Source organism: Chroicocephalus ridibundus, chromosome 22 (assembly GCF_963924245.1).
Source record: "Chroicocephalus ridibundus chromosome 22, bChrRid1.1, whole genome shotgun sequence".
Lineage (NCBI taxonomy): Eukaryota > Metazoa > Chordata > Aves > Charadriiformes > Laridae > Chroicocephalus > Chroicocephalus ridibundus.
In genome coordinates this window covers 5,146,321-5,163,919 of record NC_086305.1, presented here as the reverse complement: position 1 = coordinate 5,163,919, position 17,599 = coordinate 5,146,321, and the positions used below count along the sequence as shown (strand labels likewise).

The 17,599-nt window shown below is 55.9% G+C and overlaps 1 long non-coding RNA gene across 13 annotated transcripts in view; it reads left to right on the top strand.

The window, feature by feature from the left end:
• The window catches only part of LOC134526403 (uncharacterized), a 38,773-nt gene extending 29,181 nt beyond the window's left edge, over window positions 1-9,592 (top strand). For 8 of the 13 annotated variants that reach the window (XR_010073968.1, XR_010073962.1, XR_010073964.1 and 5 more), the window contains 2 exons: window positions 921-1,006; window positions 8,483-9,592. This is a non-coding gene — a long non-coding RNA (uncharacterized LOC134526403). Of the gene's footprint in view, window positions 1-35; window positions 720-916; window positions 1,007-1,260; window positions 2,093-2,258; window positions 3,226-8,482 lie in introns of those variants that run through there. The other 5 variants (XR_010073960.1, XR_010073956.1, XR_010073958.1 and 2 more) reach the window with 5 other exon arrangements.
• The last annotated feature ends 8,007 nt before the right edge of the window (window positions 9,593-17,599 follow it).

The window sequence follows — 17,599 nt, the reverse complement described above, 5'->3', positions numbered from 1 at the left end:
GTGTATTTTGCACAATGAGGACACCCTCCCACTAGGCAGAAGTCTTCCTTGCTCCCTTTCTGGGCCATTTGGATCCAAGCGGATCTGCTGGGGCATCTCTGAGCCTGCTGGCGGAGCAGGCAGCAAGTTTCTCATCTTGTGAAACCAGCCGAGCAGCCAGCCACCTCTGCCCTTCTCCTGGGATGGTCCAGCAGCGGCGCTCGGAAGGCAGGGCATCGTGCAGGGATGCAGGACAGGAACCGGCTCCTTGCCTGCAGCCTGCCCATAGCCAGGTGGAGCAGCCCGGTGCCGGAGCAGCCCAGCCTGGCTCCCACCCAGCCTCCCCTCTGGCAGCACACCCTCGCCGAGGAAGGCCAGACCTTCATATCTTAGAGAGAGACAGGGCTTACGCCCTCATTTGCTCTTAATAGAGTAAGTACGGGCTGTCTCACACCTGGCACTGCGGTGGTGCTTGTGCTTCGTCCTTGCTTTTATTTGTGTGCTTTAAATTTGGGCAGCGCCCAGCAAAGCCACAGTTTGGGAGGGACTGAGGTGCACATAAACCAATTCCCTGCTCCAGAGACATCCCCCATGAGCTTTTTTGATGCCCCCATGGCATGGTGGGGGTTAACACCAAGTCCAGGCCGGACTCCTATCCCCCTCCGTTGAGGTTGGGGGGTGGTGGGATAGGAGACCTGGGAGGGCAGGGGCAGAGGTCTGGCTGCCCCCAGGATGTTAAGGTGGGGAAGGGATCTGCAGGGAGAGATCTGGTGAGCCGAAGGAGGCTGGCTGATGATGGGGGACAGGGAGGAGGTTTGGGGCTGAGCTGGGGAGGGCTGGGAGCCCCCTGAGCTGCTGGAGGGGGATGTGACCCCGAGGAGGGCAGGGCTTGATGGAGATGCTGCTCTTCTGTCTTCCTAAACCCGGTTCTTTCCAGCCAGGCTGGGACAGCGCTGTGCTGGAGGCCAAGAGAGAGGCTGGAGTGAAACCGGGGAATGCCGGCTGCGGTGGGACAGCTTGGGCGCAGGTACTGCCGCAGGGGAGCACGCTGGGGCCAGGCTGTCTATGGGGCGACGCGCGGAGGAACCGTGGAGGGGAAAGGGCCCTTGTACAGAGTTCATATATTGCATGGTCTTACCCCAAAGCAGCTGGGCTTTTGCTTAGCAAAGCTGCTTCTGTCTCCCTAATGACTGTGAGCCATTCTCCAGGTTTATACACAGCCCGTTTATACCAGAGCAGATGCTCTTCTTTAGCCTAAATCGCCCCCCTTTATCTCTGCAGTCTCCCCTGCCTGCAAGGGTGCTTACAGAGCTCCGTCCTACCTCCTCGCTCCTTGGTTTCCCAGGCTGAAAAGGCCAGCTCCTGTAGTCCTTGCCTGCAAGCTGGACACTCTATTTCTTTTGATTCCCAGTTCCTCTTCATCCATCCTGGTTTCCCCTCATTTTTCTTGAGCGCGAGTGGCCACAACTCTTCCCCCTGAGCCTTCCCAGGGACTCGGTCCCGGCTCTCCTGCTCCTCTTTTCTCCTCGGCAAGTCTGTACCTGCTGTAGCCTACAATCCTGCCTGCACACCTGCCTCCATCAGCACGCAGGGCCGCCGGCTGGAGGTGGGAAGCAGCCGTCCCCATGGAAGAGCAGGGTGTGAGCACTAAACCCTGCCCGTGACATGTCGGCGGAGCTGGGAACATCTATCTTGGCCCTGAGTCAGAGTCCAGCGCTCCGAGCTGCTGCTGCACCTCCATTCACTGCTGCTGGTGATTGCTTCCAGCCTTCGAACAACATTTCAGATGCAGCTGTTTGGTGGAAAAGAGTTTTTTTTCCTCCTGGGTTGCTGTGAATGCGCCACATCGTAATTAAAAGCCAGTGAGTTGTGGGTACTGGAATTAGCAGGGGCGTTCGCAGCCTGGCGGGCTGCTCGCTGGCTGGAGGCACAGCGTTCGCACGAGGTTTCTGCTCTGCTTTGTTTCACACGGCTTTCTGTAACAAAATCAGACTTTGAGTGCTAAGCAAACCATCTGCTGCTTCCCAAAGGTCTGCAGGGGCATTAACTCCCTCTTTTACCCTCTGCAAAACCCCTGCCCTGGTCCCGGATGGTTTTATGGTGGAGGGTTTGAGTCTTGCAGCTCTGTAACTAAAGGAGTTACGCTCTTGTAGGAGGCTAGTGGAGCTCCAGAGCCCTGGGGAGACGCTCCGGCAGGAGGAGGTTTGAGCCCTGGAGGGGAAAAGGGGAAGAGCATCGACAGGGAAAAACCATCTCCCTCCATCCCCTGTCTCCAACAGCTTTTCTGCGCTGCTCAGACTCTCTGCTCCTCTCCAGGGTTCCCCCCACTTTGCTGCTGAAGAGCCGTCTGAGTGACAACGGTGAGCGGATTAATTAATCTGCCTGTCAGTCCTTGGCAGCAAGAAGCTCTGCCATGCCAGCTCTAATTAAACCGAACAAAACCTGCCTTTATCTCCAAACCTCACCGCAGGCTGGGATAAGGCAGGAAGCCACCGGGAACTGAACTCAGGCAGCTTCATCGCACCCAAGAGCCTGGCACCCACCCCTGCTCCTCGCTGAGCGTGGAGGGGCCGGGGGACGCGTATCCACGATGGCTCTGCCGCCCCATCCCATGTGCTCCAGCCCATCCCATGGCACCAGACCTCACACCTCCTGGGGGCTGGCAGCCCTCTGGCAAATTCCATGCTGAATGTCTTGCCCATATCTTGTGCCCAAGGGGGGAAATTTTTCCACTTTAGCTTCTAATCCTTCTAGCAAACCCTTGGGTGGGCTCCGGGCATCGCTTGTTGTGGGACCACTCACGGTCTGTCAGGAAGGTCCTGGGTGAAGCCTGTTGGTGCTCCAAACAGCTGGAAGGCAATATTTAAATCAGAAACAGATGTAAAAATATGCAGAGAGGAGACAACCTGCTGGGAGGGCACGTGCCACGTGGGGTGTAGCTGCTCGGAGCCTGAAGCCGGTGAGGGGTGACCCCCAGCCCGGGAGCTGCCCGTGCTTGGGGTGACCCTGCCTGTCCGTGCCCTGGGCCACCAGCCCCAGTTTTCCCTGCGGCACAGCCTCGGGGCTGCGGGGAGTTGCTTGCCTTGCATTTCTGTTTCTCCTGGCAGAAGACGACTGATCTTACTTAGCTGAGGAAGGCTGATAAGAGCATTATCAGGAGGTACGGCCAGGATGAAGCAGTTGTTTGCAAGGCAATAGCCTTCTCCCGGTTCCCTAACGAAGGGGAAAAGCAAGGCTAAGCTGGGGTGGGTGTTATACAAATCCATGTACACATGGGCCTTCAGCTGGTGTTTTAACTTGGGTGAGCATCGTTCACAACACATGCTGGTGGTCCTGTCCTTCTAGGGTTTTTTTTTTTTTTTTTTCTAGCTATATAGTTTGGGGAACTTTAATTGCTCTATGATTAAGTGACTTTTAATTTCCCTCTCGTCAAATGTAATCCCATTTGCTCCTCCTTCTTTTCCTGCCTTTCTTTTTCTTTCCCCCTCCTGGAAATTAAATTAGCATTCCATCTAATTACTCAGCCACTTCTCTAATTGCTGAGGGGACTGTGGTTGTTGTGCTCGCTTAATTAATTGAAGCTCGCAATGTTTAATGCAGAAGAGGATTTATTGGCTGTGGAGCTCGTGCGCAGGGCTCGTCTGGCAGGAGCAGCACGCTCCGTGGAGAGGGAGGTGGATGCCAGCCCAGAGGGCTTGGTTGGAAAGGCTGGATCTGAAATGCGTTTTTTTAGAGTATAAATATGGAGCAAATTGCTTTCCTGACTGGTTCGGTTGCCTTTCTGGGTGCGTCCTTTTTAATGGAGATGCGTATTTTAAAATGCATCGTGTCCAAAGACCTTCCTACGGTCAACAGTGATTTGCCCTTTGAAGGTGACCCTTGGGATGCTGGTCTGTCCCTGCTACAGCAGCAGCGATCCCCGAGGGCTGCTGGCCGTCTCCTGGAGCGAGCGGCGATGGCTAAAAGCCGAGGAGCAGGAGCAGGACGGCCTTGCCAGTGTGTCAGGAGCGGGAAGCAGAAGGCTGGCCACACGTTGGAGTTCTTGGGCCTTGGTGGAAGACTCTGCTGGGAACAGAGGCACATTCAGGAGGGGAGATAACAGGCTCCTGCTGCGTTTGTCCTGGGGGCAGGTTGCTTTGGCTTCGGTCTGTGCCGGGGATTTCAGCAAATCTATCCTGTTTTGCATTGGTGTTGACTAGGAGCACGCATGCAGCCTGCTCCCATGTCTCTGCTAAGGGCAGGCGGGATCTCAGCACTGCACTTGTGCTTGAGGTTCTTTTAAATGTCTGCAGCTCAGCTGCTGGATACCTGCTGCGATCCCTGCCTGTGTCCCCGGCCCTTCTTTCAGGGCTGATCCCCACCACTGCTCTGCGCGTCACAGCCGGGATGTGGCTCAGTTCAGCTTAACGGCTGGGTTATTCCTCCATCCTGATGCACAAGGACCTTCTCCCTGTCTGCTTTGCGTCTCTTTGGGGCAAAACCTGCCTCTGTGTGTGCAGTGCAAGGCTCCACTCTAAGCTGATGCTTCCATATGTCACCATAATATCAACACTTAAAAAACCTCCTCAAGCCAGCCAACTGCTCTGAACGTTTTATTTCCAGACCTGCCAGGCATCTGTAAATTCCAGGCATCCCCATTTCCATGGCAGGGGGATTTTATAAGAGGCAGAACGGCTTTGAAGTGAACCCCCTCTGCCCCAGCAGCTCTCCCAGCACCGGCAGCATGGTCGGAAGCCTGACTGTGGAGGCAGCTCCAGCTGCAAACCCTCAGCCGGAGCTGGAGTTGCCCAGCAGGTCCGTAGTGCGGGATGGCAGCGTGCTGAGTCCAGCTCTGCGCCTTTTAAAGGATTATACCCCGCTGGGATGTAAAGGAGAGGGAGGAGTGAGCAGCGCTCCTGGGCTGAGCCCTCCCGGGCATGGCCAGGGCCAGGTGAGTCCTTCACACGCCGCTTTGCCAGGAGGAATTAAACCAATTCTCCAACCCCCTCTCTTTGTGCTGGAGCAGAGGATGTGGCTGGAGCATGGATGTGGCCTGAGGAGCTGCCAGGGCTGAGGCACAAGGATCCCCACGAGGATCTGCAGTAAGGACACAGATGGATGTTGAATCGCTCTGGACCTGCAGCTCCCAAACTGAGCTCCCCAAAGTCACCGTGTCACTTTGCTGTCAGCCCGAGCCAGGCTGAGGGCAGTATGGAGGTCACCGCCTGCACAAGGGATGTTGCCCAGGTATCTGGCGAAGGCAATTCTGCAGCAGAAGCATTGGAGGGAGGGAGGCAACTCTTTGGTCTGCGCCATGGCAGGACCTGAACGTTGGAGCATGTTTCTGTGATGCTCTGACCTGCATGAGAGCGCCCTGCTCCAGACCGAGCTCCTCCTGATGCCAGTCACACTGTGGCTCCCGGTCAGTGTTCCCAGTGAACGGGACCTCTCCCTGATCTTTGATTCTCAAAAATATGTGACTTTCCCTGAAAGAACCTGCCCGTCTCTTTCTATGTCTGGCTAAACGGTCAATCGAGAGCTGGCAGCCGCTCCCTGCTTGGGCATTCAGCACGAGCACGGTTTCTTTACAGGCAGCACAAAGCAACAGCTTTGGTATGAGATAACAATCCTGGAGCAACTCCTCGTGCTTTCGGTACAGGATCCCTCCTCTCCGGAGTTTGTCTCGTAGTTGGTGACCGGGCTGTCTGATCAGGACTTGGGTTATTTCTGTGCAGGCTGGAGGAAGCAGAGCCCAAGCGGCCGGTTCAGCTGCCTCGGGTGAGGCTCGGGCTCGGGGCTGCTCTTTGAGGTGTTTCCCGTTAGACTGGTGAGAGCGATCCTAGTGCAGCCCTCCTTGGAGGGCACATGTCCTGGAGATTAGGCTATTGTGTTCGACAGCGTTGAAGGTATTAGATAAATCCTCCTGCGAGAGCGGCCCCTCCTCTGCCTTCCCTGGGCAGCCCCAGGACAAGGTCCTTACGCTGCTCCCTGTGACACCGGCGCTGATCCTGTTGCAACCCCCATTCTGGTTTGCGGCGGTTGACTGGTAGCCCCCAAGTCCATGGCTGCAAATGGGTCTATGGGGCTGATGGCTGCTGCTTGAAGCTCCCCGAGGGATGTCCTGCTGGGAGCAGAGGCTGCTGGTGTCTGAAGGGATAGTATCCAAAGCTGTTCCTCCCTCCTGGACATGCCTGTGGGTCACAGACCCGTCCTCTCTCCCTCTGGTTTGCTGCAGTTCCAGCACCAGGGATGAAGCTGGAAGATGAGATCCTTAGGGTCCCTGTGGGTGGCTGGTGGCAGAACAAGGACCGCTCCTGGTGGTGGTCCTCCAGCAAGGAGCCCACGAGCAGCTGGGCTGTTTCTTGTGGCATCGTAAGAGCTCAGCTCCCCGTCAGTGTGTCGGCGGCTGAACCTCTGAGCATCCCTGCTCTGCCAAGGTGGGCGATGATCTGAGTTTGTGTGCGGTACCCTGAGGCGTGCTGGCTGCTCAGGGCAGCGTCTTGGCTGCCAGCAGTCAGGCATCTCTGGCTGTCAGCAGTTATTTTGGAAGAGACCTTGGGAAGGCAGGCTCTGCTCTCTATCCCAAGGATCGCGCTCCTTGTGCATCCACGTTCATCCCTTTCCCTTCCCAGCCAAATACTGCTCAAAGAATGAATATCGCTTCCCTCTGAGAAAACGAAGGCGATTTGACTGCAGGGCTTAAATCCCGTCTAAAATGTATTAGGCTCTGACTGCTGATGGAGAACATCTGGTCTGTGACCTTCACGCCCGAGGAGGTGTGAAACAGCCCTTTGGAGATAGCTCTGCAGCAGGCAGGGTGCTGTACAGTGACTCGTTATTGCTCCGGAGCGGGGCCCTGGGCAAGATCCTGGAAAATTTGGGGGATTGCCGGGGGCTGCCCGCTGTGGCTCGGTGTCGGTCGAGGGGTTCCAGGTTCAGGTAGAGGTGGGAGAAATGCAGGCGTCTGGGACAGTCTTGCTGCCAGGGGCTGAGACGGGAGCACCAGCGATGTAACGGCACTTCTCTTCTTGCTTCACTTCTCAACAACCCTGCTCAGCCCCCAGGAGTGACCCACGTGGCCTGTGTTCCCCCAATAGCTCCGCACCCCGGTCCCTTCCAAGCATCCCGTCTGGGCCGCGTTAGAGGGAGAAGGTGGAGGGACGCATCCATGCCCCTGGAAATCACATCTGTTCTTCTGCCTGCCCGTCACTGCCCAGCCCGTGGCTGCAACTCGCTTTTGGGGACTCAGTTTATTACAGCTTGAGTTTTTAATCTGTTAATAATCTAACCGGTCGCTCAAAGGAGGAGATAGATATGGAAAAAAAGGCAAAGCAACTGCTCTTCTGCTGCACAGCGTGCGCCCAGAGCTCAGCCCGTGCGAGAGGAAGAGGGGCTCATAAAAATATGATTAGATTTACTCTGCCTCATTTCAAACCAGAGCAGGCTCGTAATTCACGGTGACAGAGGAGAGTTCACCAGGCGGAGACCCCACTGATAGACATTTCGGTAACCACTTTCAATTAGGAATTTCTTGGCGGGTTCCCAACTTTGTGTCAAACTCTTCTGGGCTGCGTTTTGGCCGGGTCAGCTTCATGTGTGTAATTGAGTCCCCGCTGAGCAGCGAGGCGGGAGGGAGGGTTGCCTTTGCTCGCGGGGGAAGGTGGAGGACTGTCCCTGAGAGCCTGCGAAGGTGGAGCGTTTCACACCCAGCGCAGAAAACTGCCTTCGAACTGAGATCGCGCCATTCAAAAATAAAACAGCAGTTTTTTCTGGCAACCGCTGGATTTGGGTTTAAAAGAAAATAGCTTTTCAAGATGTATGCCAAACAAAAAAATAGGATGAATCCAAGGTGTCCCTCTCCCACCTCTCCAGGCTGGTATCCGAGATCCAGCCATCCGTAGGCTGCTGCAGCCGGGGTGAGATGGCTCGAGTGCAGGGACTGGCACAAACCGCCGCATCCCTGCCGGCTCTCCCGGCACAGCGGGAGCACAGGACAGCCCGTGCCCGTGGCTCCCCCAGCTCCCGCTCCCCGCAGGCTGGGTTGTGGCTGAGCTGGAGCAGGCTCTCGCCTTAGCTCCGCTTCGGCATCCGCTGAAAAATTTTAAAGCCTGTTTTATGGCAGGCAGATCTGGCCTGAAAACCTTTCCCCCTCCCCTGAGATTTCAATGAGAAAGTCGTTATTTTGCTGATTTTTGTTGACGCTCTGTGTAAGAGTTGCCATGGCTCTCACCCGGCACACCTCTCCTGGCCGGGAAGTCAGGGGACTGGGACGGGGAAGGCGCAAGACACGGCTGCTGCCATCACCGGCCAGGGCCAGGCAGGGACGTGGGGACACGGCTGAGCCCAGAGTGCAGGCACCTCCGCAGCCGTGGCCGGTCCCCTGCACCGAGGGCAATACCGGTGCCCCCCACATTCCTGTTTCACCCCTCTCTTGCTGTGATGCGTTTTGCCGTTTCCCAAGCTGTTTCACACCGTTTTGCCACAAGCCTCACATTTGGGTTTTTTTTTCCATATCTTTTCCCAGATGGGACTCAGGGTATCCTGAGCATGCTGAAGTTTCACGGACCATTAGGATATAGAAAAGACGTCCCCATCGGCCGGGTTCACCGCTCCGGGCTGCCGAGCAGTGGAGAGTGAGTTACGAGCAGGCTCGGAGCCGGGCTGCAGCCTCCAGCGAGGGCGGGATTGCTCGGGATGCAGCCGGTGAGGAAGCGCGGGGGATGCAGCTCTCCCGGGGATGCGGGGACCCCGATCTCAGGTTGCTGCCGCTCCGTGACTCCTGTCCCGGGGGACCATCGCTGCAGAGCTGAGGTGGCTCTTTGCTGCACTCGAGGGACTGTTCTCCTTGTACGGGGTCTGTGGCCCATGGGGGCGGCCCCTAAACTCCCCTCTGCCCCTGGCACCGCCCAGCACCCTCCTTAATTAATTTTGCAGACTACACAGCCGGTTTTGATGAAAAACATCCCACAAAAAGCCAATGAACAGTCACCAAGCAACGCTGCGGCCTCTTTTAATGATATTTTCTTTGTGGCTTTGGTTTGGAATATCTTTCTCTTAAATGAAGAATGAAGCCTCCTCTTGGACTGAAAGGATTTGACTTTATCCCTTCATTTTCTTGCATTCCTAAATTCTCAAATCCGGCACCTGGGGCTCAATAGGAGTTTTAAATTGGCCGCAGCAAGGGCCAGGGTGCTGACCTCTTTATCTGTTTCCTTTCTGCCATCTTCTGCGCTGTCCTTGCTTGTGCCACCACTGATGCATCCACATCCTCCATTCCTTTGGCATGTCACGCTGGCGTTTTACAAGGGGACAATGCCCGGCTCGTCTCGCGTGCGGCTGTTCGCAGCAAGCACGGGGGAACCACCGCTGGCAAGCAAGAAGGATTTGTCCCATCCCGAGCTGGGACATGGCATTCACGTTCACCAGCACTTTCACCAGGTCTAATCTTGCAGTCGCATCCTCTGGGAAAGGTGTTTTATCCAGCGCGATACATACGAACCAGCCCCAGGCGCGCTCCTTCCCTGGACCGTTCCAGCTCCTTCCAGTATGGTTGTATTTTATCTGTGGAGCTCTGTAAGGATTTTGTTCCGTCATCCTGGAATTTTTATGACTCCTTTGTGTGTATATAATGCGATTGCCCTGGAACACAGAGAAATTAATCATTGTTCCTTTGTTAGTTTTCAGGAATTTTTAATGTCTATGTTTTTGTTCATCTGTCATGTCCAAATGTGGGGTCCATAGGCTATTTGACATTTAAAATGACTTAATTGCTTAGATTTTCCCCCTCAGTGTTTATGGACACTTGTTCATAGTAGATTTGGTGTGACATCACGTACCACATATTTTCTGACCGGGTCCAATTTTTCACTCCATCCCAGTGGTTCACAGCATCTCCTCTCGCTATAGGTCATGTCTCTAAACTCCGTCATCTCCCAAAGGGTCGACGGGGCAAGCGAGGCTGCGAGTGGTAGCCTAGAGCAACATCAACCTGCAGCGCATCCCTCCCTGTGTCGAGTGAGGTGGGAATCCAGGGCCTTTAGTGGCTCTTTGACAATGTCTGCCTAAGGAAGATATCTGAGGTGTCATTGCACGGTGTCCCATACCCATTCCATGGCCGGGCTGTAGACGCCACTTGGGATCCTGCTCTGCCAGGGGGGTTGGACTAGATGATCTCCAGAGGTCCCTCCAACCCTGTGATTCTATGATCAGGGCGAGGTGCCCATGCCATGTGGTGGCAGCTGGTTTTGACCCCAAGCCTGGGAGCAGGCTCGCTCAGCAGCTCTCCTCTGTCAAATCTCTCATTTTGGGGGATTGCTGCCCCTTTCACAACTCTTTGCAGCGGGCAGAGCGACTGGGTGCTGCTCCTCTCTGTGCCTCCCCACCTCCTGCATGAAGGACCACTCCGGGTAACCCTGCTTGGGGCATCCCTGTCTGCACTGGGAAGGCACGCGGTGTGGGGACAGGCGTTGCCCCCTGGGGCTCTGAACTGCCCCTGGTTTGCCAGGGTCGCTGTAGGCAGGTTGCTTCACCACAGCAGCCTTCGTCTCCATGGGGCCACCACGCCGGGGCTGGCTTTGATCAGGAGAGACTGGAGGTCACAGGTGATCCTTTCTCACCTTCCAGAGGATGCACAGCGGGATGGGCGGCCAAGTGTATGGTGGAAATGAAGTCTGGCTTCATCTCCCCGTGGAGACAAGGTAGAGCTCAGCCTTGCCGGTTCCCTCCCCATCTGCCCGGTGCTGGGCTGCTCCGTGCACCCTCCCGCCTTGCAGCCAAAATGCTCTTGGAAAACATCTTGTGCTTTGAGAGCCTGCTGCTGCGAGGCCAGAGCTGGATGGCTGCACAGCCCTTTCCCTGTGCCCGTCGTCCGTCCCCCGCTCACACAGCTCAAAGGCAGCACTGAAAGCTGCAAGTCCCTGCTGCTACGGGCAACAGTGTGATTAGCATCCCTCTTAGTCATCTCATGGAAGGGTTTGGGTGGGAAGAGACCTTAAAGGCCACCCAGTGCCACCCCCCTGCCCTGGGCAGGGACACCTCCCACCAGCCCAGGTTGCTCCAAGCCCCGGCCAACCTGGCCTTGAACCCCTCCAGGGATGGGGCAGCCACAGCTTCTCTGGGCAACCTGGGCCAGGGGCTCACCCCCCTCACAGCAAACAATTTCTTCCTGAGATCTCACCTCAATCTCCCCTCTTCCAGTTCAAAGCCATTGCCCAAAGTCCTGGCACATCCCTGTGAGATGCCCAGATGGGCATCCTTTTCAGGTACCCAGACGTGCATCCTGCTCAGGCTCCTTTTGCAGCTGCAACCAGGAAATGCTGGAAAAGCAAAGGGAAATGTCCAGGCTCTGCTCACAGCTCGCTGTCAGCCGGCAGGACATCAGCTTGGGGCCGGTTTAAACCCTGGTGGATCAATGACAGCTTGACTGGTCAAGAGGAGGCAGCCAAGCCAAACACGAGCAACTCCCAAACCTCTTCCACGTGCCAGAGGCTCCCTGTTACGCTCTGGATTTCACTGCCTTGTGGTTTGAGGCAGAAGGTGCTGGTACCAACCCTGCCAGATACAGCAGGGCGAGGTGTGGGGACAACCAGCCAGGCTGACCTTTGGGCTCTTAGCAAACACTGCGGGATAGATGGAAACTACATATCACTAACCGTATTACACACGTCATTAGGAAAACGTTAGTTAAAAGATGCAAATTGTACCAGGCTGTGCTTCCTGAGCGCTCTGCAAAGCCTTTGCACCGTCATGTGCTTTTGCTGCGCCTCTAATGGCTTCGACGCTTTCTTGGGCACGTTTGCTCCTGTTCCATTGAGGCTGGTTTGCATTAAATTGTTTGTTTAGCAGCTACTGGGGTTTTGGCAGGACGGCTGTTGCCTTCTGCGGGTTGCGGAGCAGGAGGGTGTCATGCGATGCGGTTTTGCAGCGCAGCCAGGCACGTCAAGGTGAAGCCTCCTCGTTTCAGAGAGAAGACCCACAGCACCCATCACTGCTGCTCGCCCTGCTGGTCCCACCATCTCGCAGCACCCTGTGGGCTCCGGCCAGGTGGTCTTTGTGGCGGGGGCGCCTCTGTGGCTCCTGCCGGGGCCATGGGGACCTGGGGCAACCATGGGCCAGGCTCTGTAGACCGCTCCTGGGAAGGTCTTCCGATGGGGCAAGGTCACCCAGATCCCAGACCCCCAGTGAAACCCTCCAGACCTGACGTGCGCTAAAGAAAACAACCCCAGCATATTAATGCTTGCAAAAACAAACACTGGGAAGACAGGAGAAGGAGTGAGCCAGCCATTAAGGGAGCGCTGAGCCTCTCCTCTCTAAAACTCCAATCCCTCCATTTCCTAGGGCCATTCCCTCCCGGAGCACCCCATGCCAAGAGCAGCCTCTGCAGAAGTCTTCAGCTGTGCCCTGGCAGGTCTGTCCCAGAAGGGCTTGCTTTCATAGGGGCACCTACACCCCTCCCAAAGCCAGATTTGTCTCTTTTTTGTGGTCTCTACAGCATCTCCAGCACTCACATTGCAACGCAGCATCCTGATTTCCAACAGGACAAAGCTGTGCTTGGATGGGAGAGAAGCCACCACCAAGAGAGACACGGCATGGCCATGGGAGATGCTGCAGCACAATGTACCTCCTGGGGCCTTGCAAGGGTTCTCACCTCTCCTTCTCAGCACTTCTCATTATTATTATTTTTCTTTTTAATTTTAGGTGAGGTCAGCAACTGATTTTACGTGGTTCCTGAGCCCAAGTGCAATCAGACTAACGTTGCAGCCGGTGGCAGCTGGAAGAGGTTAGCCCCGGCACGCATGTTGGCATGGTGTTCCTCCATGCTTAGGAAGAGGAGGTGGTGGAAACATGTATTCAGCCCAGTCACCCTTGGAGCACTCGTGGCACCGGGTCCTGCAGAGAGGCACCTCTGAGGGTGTCCCTGGGTGTGCAATTCACCGTGGGACTGGGTGGCAGGTCCAGAACGACAGCAGAGGTGGCTGGGGAGAGGATGAAGGAAATCCCAACATCCCACGGCAAAGAAAGCAGCCGATGAGCGGCACAAAAGATCCATGCACTGTGCCCAACTTCATCCCAAGGTAATGCTTTGCCAGAGCCAGAGTTTCCTGCTGAGCTGGCTGAGGATGGTGGGGTGGTGAAGGTCAGAAGGGACATCTGGAGGTGACGGATCCAAACCCCCGTGGTGGGCAGATCCTCGCTTAGGTTGCTCAGGGCCTTATCCTGGGGAGTTTTGACCATCTCCAAAGTTGCCCGGCCTCTCGGGGAAGTGGCCGGGAAGGGCTGATGGAGGAGTGGCTGAGTTAGTCCTGGCTCCAGCGACTGCCTGGTCCTCAGAAACGCCTGGAGATGGCCCAAGGGTGCCTGCCCATGGCTCTGCCTGCTGCTGCTGAGGATGAAGGACCTGCTTCCCGCGTCCAAGCAGGCGGGAGCCGGGGGCTTCAGCCCCTCCACACAGGAACCTGCCGGGTGCAAGCCGATGCTGAGCATATCCCGAGCACGAGCTGCCAGCGCAGGGTTGGGGGTGCGGATGTGATGGGGAGCACTGGGAGGCTATCTCCACCCCAGTTTGCATCTTTATCTTTAAGGGTGTTTAAAGGGTATTTAAGAGCGTTTAGGTATGTCTAAGAGCTCACCCTCCTCCCTGGGACTAGACCAGGCAGGGGAGCCCACACAGGAGATGCTCCCGGCAGAGTGGTCCCAAAGCTGCCCTGAGGTGGGTGGCACGGCTGGAGCCGGAGGGGACCCATGGCTTCCCTGCATGTCACCCCACGGCGCCCCTGAGTGCCACCGCTCAGGATTTGCCGCCAAGGAGGAGTCACTGCATGTGGCGAGCTGTGAGCGTTCTCAGCTGCCGGTGGCATGCGGGTGGCGCTCTGCTCACCGGGCTGTGTTGGGGACGAGCCACCGTGCTGCCATGCGCCTGCCCCGTGTCCTGCTCAGACACCCCTGGCGCTGATGCCGTCGTCCTGGGGAGGTGAAGGCCTTTGTGCGGCAGTATCCCCCCAGCTCTGCACTGGAGAGGCGTGGGGAAGGCCTGAACATGCCTTGGAGCCCCAGTCCTGCAAGAGGGGTCCCGGAGACGCACAGCTGGATGAAAGCAGGCACATCTGGGTTGTATTCCCCGCTCGGCTCCGGCCCCGCTGCTGGGGCTGGGCTCCTTCCTGCCCGCTCCAGGCTGCTCCGTTCCCCCCTGCTGAGGCCGGAGGACTTTTGGAAGCAGAGACAAGCTTGCTTCCCGTCCTCCGTATATACAGAGCCACCCCTGCAGCCCCAGACTTCTGTGGTGCAGTTGCACCCCATTTGGGGATTATTATTGTTTTTCCTTTTGGTTGATTAAATCCAAGCGTGGCTAATGTGCTCGCAGCCCTCCCTTGCTGCCCAGAGCACCGGCACCACTCAACACACCGATCTCCTCCGGGCAGAGCCGGCGGGTCCCATACGGGCTGGGTCCAGCCCCAAAACTGCCCCAAGGGCTGGGGATGGGTGTTCCTCCTGCTCCGCTCCGGTCAGCCCTGCCACCCCCAGCACGGCACCCACCGTCCCCAGCAATTTATCTTGGCTTTAATCTGTCCCCAAACCCAAGCAAGTCTCCCCCGTCCAAGCTACCTCCCGACCTGTCAGTCAATTTGCTTTATTCTTTGTTTTCTTCCTGGTGCTTTTCCCACAAATATCTGTATAAACAGGATTTCTCTTTCGCAGTTTTCCAATCGGAACTCTTCTATTTTGGGATCTTTGTTTGTTTGTTTGTCCTGTGAAATTTGTAATGGTTTCCAGGATAGCTGAAACCTCTCCAGCCCGCAGCGGGGTGCCTGGGGTGCCCCAGCTGGGCTGCACGTGCCTGCCCCCCCCTGCCCCCCGGCACCCCGGCCGGCACACGCCGCCTGCCCCGACCTGCACCCCTCCGACTTGCACAACAGCGAACGGAAGACCCGGATCACATTTCTTCCAAAACCTGCCACAAAACAAACCCAATGCCACTTCTAGGAAACTGGAGAAAGGGAGGGTTTAAGTGAAATATTTCTGTGCGATGGAAAGAAATCATTACGCTGAGCTTTGCGGTGGTGTCTTGCTGCACCTATTGCCAGTTTCCCACATCAGAAAGCTTCACCCGGGTCAAAATCTGGGAATACAGCATCCACCGGTGCTTGCAAAGAGGCTGCAGCGAGAGCACAGAGAGGTGGGGGCTGGCTGTACCCACAAGATGGCTGTTAACTCTGAAGACTAGTGATGTCAGGGCAAACTGCAGCAAGAACTGTCTTGTTTCTAACTAAGCCCACATGAAGGAGTGATGATACTTTCCGGTTTGTTCTATAAACTGAATTGCCTTTCGGTGGTCATGCCCGAGGTGGCTGCCATTACGCACCTGCGAGGAGCCAGGGGAGCAATGGGGATACTTGAATCAGTGCCGCCGTCCCTGGGGTGAGGATATGGGGATGAATGAGGCTGGGGAAGTGTTTGTCCCATTAGGAGACAGCTGACAAGTGGAAAAGGTAAAGCAGGGGGATGTCCCTGGCCCTTTTCGAGCATCCCCGCCAAGGCCCCGAGGTGCACAAGCATCAGCCGTGGGTACTGCCATGGCCCTTCCCACCAAGGAGTTCGGTTCCCCCCCGAGACGGGGCCACCACAGGGCAGCCAGGACAACCCCTCTGATCTTGGCTAGGCTGAGGGACAGCAGCCCTTTGAGTGTGCCGAGTCCCGGATTTGCCTTAAATTAAAAGTTGTTTCTTGTGGGATTTAAATTCCTTGACATTGCTCTCTGTATAGCTGACCTGGATTTATTTATTATTAGAAATAACTTCTCCCAACTTTGCCATATTAGAGCATCACTGCAGCCGGGGCTGGGCACCGGAGCTTGGAGCTGGGGTGTTTGTCACCCCAGTCCCTCATTGTCCCCAACCCTGTCTGAGCCCTGCGTGGCCAGGACAAATTGCAAGGATCCGTTCCACGTTTGCGTGCCAAGGCTGGGAAAACCCATCGTCTCTGGGCTGCGCCAAACTCTTTCTTTCTCTTCTGCAAACCAAGAAGTTGCCAGAGAAAAGAAACCTTTGGGATTAGATAAAGTGATACAAATGAAAAATAAAACACCCTGCACATGAAGAGCATTAGTTTTTAACTGATAATGTCGTGTAATTTAATAAGAATCTTTTGGGGAATGTGATGCACTCCTGGGATTTTTAGCTTTGACCAACACAAACGGCAAAGTTTCAGTTTTTCTGAATGTACCCTTTTTTTGACTGGGACGAGGGTTGTGATTAATGGAGCAGGATCAACTTAATGATCAGAGGGCTGGAGCACCTCTCCTATGAGGACAGAGTGAGAGAGTTGGGGTTGTTCAGTCTGGAGAAAAGAAGGCTCCGAGGAGACCTTATAGTGGCCTACCAGTATCTTAAGGGGGCCTACAAGAAAGCTGGTGAGGGACATTTTAGGATGTCGGGTAATGGTAGGACTAGAGGGGATGGATTAAAACTGGAGGTGGGATGATTCAGCCTGGACGTTAGGGAGAAGTTCTTCACCATGAGGGTGGTGAGACACTGGCACAGGTTGCCCAGAGAGGTGGTGGAAGCCCCATCCCTGGAAGTTTTTAAGGCCAGGCTGGACGGGGCTCTGAGGAACCTGATCTAGTGGGAGGTGTCCCTCCCCATGGCAGGGGGGTTGGAACTAGATGGTCTTTAAGGTCCCTTCCAACCCTAACAACTCTATGATTCTATGACTTGGAGGCCTGTAACCCGTGGTGTCCCCCAGGGGTCAATCCTTGGACCAGTGTTGTTTAACGAATTCATCAATGACCTGGACACGGGGACAGAGTGTCTGCTCAGCGAGTTCGCTGATGATACCAAACTGGGAGGGGTGGCTGACACCCCAGAGGGCCGTGCTGCCATCCAGCATGACCTGGACAGGCCGGAGAGCTGGGCAGAGAAGAACCTCATGAGGTTCAACAAGGACAAGTGTAGGGTCCTGCACCTGGGGAGGAAGAATGTCAGGCACCAGTAGAGGTTAGGGGTGGACCTGCTGGAAAGCAGCTCTGAAGAAAAGGATCTGGGGGTCTCGGTAGACAGTAAATTATCCATGAGCCAGCAGTGTGCCCTTGTCGCCAAGAAGGCCAATGGAATTGTGGGCTGCACAGGGAAGAGTGTGGCCAGCGGGTCAAGGGAGGTCATTCTCCCCCTCTGCTCTGCCCTGGTGAGGCCACAACTGGAATACTGTGTCCAGTTCTGGGCTCCCCAGTTCAAGAGAGACGGAACTGCTGGAGAGAGTCCAGCGTAGGACAGCAAAGATGACTGAGGGGCTGGAGCATCTCCCTGATGAGGAAAGGCTGAGAGAGCTGGGACTCTTTAGCCTGGGGAAGAGAAGGCTGAGGGGAGACCTTATGAATGTTGACAAGTATCTAAAGGGTGGGTTTAAGGAGGATGGAGCCAGACTCTTTTCAGTGGTTCCCAGCAACAGGACGAGGGGTAACGGGCACAGGCTGGAATATAGGAAGTTCCAACCAAATATGAGAAAAACTTTATGGTGAGGGTGACAGAGCCCTGGAACAGGCTGCCCGGGGAGGGTGTGGAGTCCCCTTCTCTGGAGGCAGCCCTGAGTGATGTGCTCTGGGCAATGCTGCTTTAGCAGGGGAGTGGGACAACTCCAGAGGTCCCTTCCA